The sequence below is a fragment of the Ornithodoros turicata genome, chromosome 10 (assembly GCF_037126465.1).
Source record: "Ornithodoros turicata isolate Travis chromosome 10, ASM3712646v1, whole genome shotgun sequence".
Classification (NCBI taxonomy): domain Eukaryota; kingdom Metazoa; phylum Arthropoda; class Arachnida; order Ixodida; family Argasidae; genus Ornithodoros; species Ornithodoros turicata.
In genome coordinates this window covers 27,945,919-27,950,780 of record NC_088210.1, presented here as the reverse complement: position 1 = coordinate 27,950,780, position 4,862 = coordinate 27,945,919, and the positions used below count along the sequence as shown (strand labels likewise).

Sequence of the window (4,862 nt, the reverse complement as noted above, 5' to 3'; positions counted from 1 at the left end):
TACCACAATGCGCACGCCGGAGATTATTATGTGTGGCGCTTCGACAGCGCCGCTTATCATTGGCAGTGCTGTGGCGTCTAATTTAATGTGGCGGCTAGTTTAATGTGTTATTTTCCCGCTCCACGTTGTTCTTTGTTTGTGCTCTGACAGCTGTTGAAGCGTCCGGCGTCGTATACACGTGGGAAAACGGGTCATCCGATGTCCGTTCGCCTGGTTTATGCTACCTAACAAACTAGCGTCACTACGAATGATTTTCGAAACGGCTGCGCGCGTGTGCGATAAGGTGCAGTCGTTCGCATGACACTCGTGTCCTATAACGTGTACTTTCTCATATTACGTCCAGTAATACACTCCGAGAGAGTGACAGGAATAAGTTTGGGAGTAACTACAGTTTCCAGTCCTCTATAGACCACAGTGGAACTTTTTCACACTGGCGTCGTGTCCTAGCGGGTGTCCAGCGAAACACGATCGGCGCGCGCCAAAGCCAACCAAAGCACAACAGGCGCCATATTGGCGCCATCTATTGAATATGTAAGGAACCCTCTTCGGCGCCGTCAGGGTCACAGAGCATGCGCAGAAGCGTTGTGGAAAAGATCCATTACTCCCTTGTTTGTCTACCGACATTGGAATTTACTCCCGAGCAAATACTCTCTCAGATTCGCAAATGGTCCGCTGGATGCAGCAGCCTACGTATATATATAGATGTATAATCTGCGGCGCACATGCTGGAACGACATAATATATATTTCAGCGGTTTTTCTTTTTCTTTCTTTTTTCCTTTTTTTGCTAAACAGAGTACGAAATGGTTAGCGTTTGTCTCCTGACAAATTGTGCCATATATCGGAAGATATTATATAACTTGACAGGTCAGTCTAATTAAAAGTCAAATTACTTTCATTTTGTGACATAGATTACGTACAACTGACTGTGAGGAGAAAGCGTCCAACGCAGTCCCCGTGCAGATTGTATCACAATAGAGAGTTTTAGTGGATCGTACGCTATCGCCTTTGCGTACGTAAGGAATAGCGTTGGTGGTTATGCGCACGCGCAAAACATAAAGAGAGCTTCGCGCACTGCGCAGAACCACTACGCTATCCCCTACGTACGCAAAGGCGATAGCGTACGATACACTAAAACTCTCTATTGTCATCGCTAGCATGGCTGGCATGATGGATTCTTTTTCTTTTCTTTTTTTTTATCATAATGCTGAGAAGGCTTTTGAACGTAATGAGGCACTTGGGGGAAGAAAGGATTGTTGGACGTAATGTGACTGTGACAGAATGAGATGCTGCCCACTCCCCACTCTCTGACATTCATTTAACCCCACGCATTTATCCAGGTAAAGGACTATAGGCAACACATATGTACTCCCCAGAAGGACTAAAGTTACTAATTTTTTACTTAGAGTGTGTAATGTTTTATTGCGGACTAAACTGTTTGGGAGATCAGCTTGATACGCAAACAGTTTGTTGTTGTTGTTCCTTTCGCAGGCACTAGTGGCTCTAGCAGACACGCAAGGGCCGCCTTTGGAAAGGTCGCTGATAGGCTACCTTTTGTTGACGCGCTATCGGTTTGCTTGTTTTCTAGCAATTCCTTGTAGCTCCTTATTGGCTCGAGCAGGATTGCTGTCTTTATCTGCTGTGACGTATGGCGTTCGTGTTGCCATATTTGGCAACATACACCGCGTGGGTATCATTACTACGTCACCGGTGTCATCGAAAACGAAACACATTCTGCAATTCTCTCTTTCCCATGTCAATAAGCGCCCACGGTGCAACTCAACCACAACTTTATTGCAAGATGATGACTCGGGAACGTCATCACCAGGGGCGATACTCTACCTCATTGCTGGTGGTGATGCGGGGCATGAAATAATGAGCCCCTTCACAATAAGGATCGAAGTCCTATGGTATCCAGAAAGGTCAAGAGAGCTTTGAGGGTATAGCGTTGGTGGGCCGGTTGTGGCCAGGGGCCAAAGCAATTTTGTGAGAGAGAGGGTGCGAGAGTCTGGCTGGCGGTGCAACTCATGCCCCATGCCGCACACGGATTCCTTGAAATCGTCCGCTCTGAAACCCATGTACAGTCGACCCGCGTTTATCCGGACTTCATTTATCCGGATCCTGCGCTATCCGGACAAAAAAGCATGGGGACGGATTTCTCCCCATGTATTTCGCCCTCGTTTATCCGGACTTCAGCTTCCGGACTCGGACGAGAATTCCAGGGAACAGAAGTGAGTAATACCCAACAATCGGCTTCAGTTATCCGGTCATTGTCCAGGAATGACACTTGGCCCACACCTACTCAAGCGAGGTCGAGAACCCTGATCGTGGCCTTCTTTTTACTGACACAAAGAAGGTGTTGCTCGGAAGAATTTCCTCCCTTCCCGACTTAGCACGTTACACAAAAGTAATCCACTGAGCAGTCTGGTCATTTCAGACTGAGAAGGTCCGCAACGAGGACCCCTGCGCTGCAATCATAGATGACGACATCGTCAGTGTCGTCGCTTCCGATAGTGTTCAAGAAGAATCTGATGATGGAAGCGTGGATGCACCAGCTGTGACGGCAGAAAATGCGCGGGCGGCACTGAGAACAGCGCTATTATTTTTCGAGCAAGAGAACAATATTTCGCAAGTCAATGCAATTCGCAAAGGTTTGCAAGAACTGGATGCGTATATTAGAATGAAACAGATGATAATGGATAGTTTTCTGTGTAATGGTCAATAAAGATGTCCTTTTAGGATCACTCTGGATTTTCGTGTTTCACTTATCCGGTTCCCCCGCTATCCGGACATTTTCACAGGAAACGAAGCCGTCCGGATAAACGCGGGTCGACTGTAGTATAACTTCAAAATATTTTTAGGTTTAAAATGTCTTTAGGACACGGTTAGTACAGTTATGCTCTGTACTCTCGCCATCAGACGCGCTGCTGGAGGCATCCAAGGTTGCTTTCGTCGGGAAAGCAGTGATTTATCCAGACCCCCCCCCCTACAACCCCCCAAATGTTCAGTGACACCTCCCCTAACCTTTTTTAACTGTGTACCCCCCTATACAGGGGGTGCCCTTGCAATTTCAGCTTTAGACACATGTCGGTAATAATATGTTAAGGTGTAATGACGTAACTATAATAATGACCCCCCCCCCCCCATTTTTTCTAACACCCCTCCGTGCTTGGGATTCTGTGTAAACCACTGTGGACCAACCGTTACACTGTTAAACCACTGGGTAAAGCACACCAAAGCATAAGCAGAGTTCAAAACGATCACTAGGTAAAGAAAGCGACCTTCTAACGAAGGTAGCTTTGTGAGTTCCTGAGGAAAGAGTCATTCAATAATTTGGGCCCGCATCTGGATTGTAATAAAAGAAGGGCAACGCGACGCCGAGCTAAGTACCGAAGTCCGCGTCACGCCTGCATCATCGGAAGGCTTGCTGTACACACAACGGCGAGATAAGCATGCTGTGCTTTCCAGATAAAAGCCCCGTTTGCGTCCTTTTCATTACGAGCGAGGGACTCCCATTTTAACCTGTACCCGTCTCTTCTGCCGACTGCGCACATCTCAGGTGAGGCGAATGTTGGCGTTTGGTATTTATCACGACTGAGGCTACGCGGCGATGTGCATTTACGGGGGAGTTCGCCATCGATTGTTATATTTCTCTTGTGGATAACAAGTTATACGGTTGCGACATATTAGGGACGCACAATTCCAAGTTTTCAGACCAAGGGCAGTCGATGTTGCGGGGAAGAAGGATTCAAGTGGCCATTTATCTGTTTACATACAGGCTTCAATTGGTAGAGCCCTGGACCGGTAATCCAGAAGATGTGGATTCGAGTCCTACAGCTGGCTAACCCTTTCAGTGTCTTCCATCTTTCACCCCTAAAGTGATTCTGCCAACATGGGTGGGATCACCTACAGGATTGGCAATTCACGTTCAGATTCAAAACAAAGATTATGTCCGACATTGTCGAACATTTGAATGTGTGCTAATGTTTCAGACATCAGTTCTTTATCCATATAATGGGAACAATGTACAAAGGGCGTCTTCGTGCTCATGTTTGAACGAATACTGACTAATTTGTTCATTGATTGTTTCGATATTGGAATGTTATATTTCTCAGCATCGACTCGATTCATTCGATGCTGTTACCACCCGGGTACATACGTGGGAAACCTTGAAAACATTGGAGGCTCCTGAAGTCGCTTTTCAACGCACCGAATGTTTTGCAGGCCAAAAATTTAACCTCTATGTGCAATAAGGGGATAAGTCGAATTATCCTCTTTTTAGTATTTTTGTTGGCAATGACATCTACATACCAGTATGTACCTGTCAGAGAAAATTTAGGACCGTATTGCAATTTATTGACCCGCTATAGGAAATGCATGCGTGTCAATAGGATGGACAGGCAGATCAGGCCCTTTTTCTACACATGCATACAAATGGTGTAGCTTAAATTTTGTTACGATGCGGAAATCAACTTCCACTTCCGCTCGAAAAACATGTTCTTCCTACCTCACGTGACTGAGCGTTGTAACCGGAAAAGCGTGTGCACTATGCTAATAAGTCATATTTTGCGGTACATACAGAGCATTATTTTCAAGATTGTGCTCGTTTAGCAGCACGATAATCACGATCTAGGCTGCTCCACTGCACGAAGGTAAACTTTGGCCATCCTGCCGTCACCATGAAAGTCCGACTCGTGGTGAATTTCTTTTTTTTTTTTTTTTTTTTTCCTGCACGAAAACTCTGCGCGTGCGGTGTTATATATAGTGTTCAATTTCTGCTGAGTCACATACCCAGAAACGATGCTAACGGGACATGCCTGTATAAAGTAGACACGTGCATATACGTTACACATTTTGCATTTG

At 45.9% G+C, this 4,862-nt stretch overlaps 1 protein-coding gene across 2 annotated transcripts in view; it reads left to right on the top strand.

Annotated features, from left to right (window-relative positions):
- LOC135369672 (uncharacterized) overlaps positions 1 to 4,862 on the top strand; it is a 45,485-nt gene that overhangs the window by 39,603 nt on the left and 1,020 nt on the right. The window contains exon 1 of one of the 2 annotated variants that reach the window (XM_064603173.1): positions 3,444 to 3,558. The exons of the other annotated variant lie outside the window; for it this stretch is intronic. The gene's annotated coding sequence lies outside the window, so the exon portion shown is untranslated. Of the gene's footprint in view, positions 1 to 3,443; positions 3,559 to 4,862 lie in introns of those variants that run through there. 2 annotated transcript variants of the gene reach the window in all.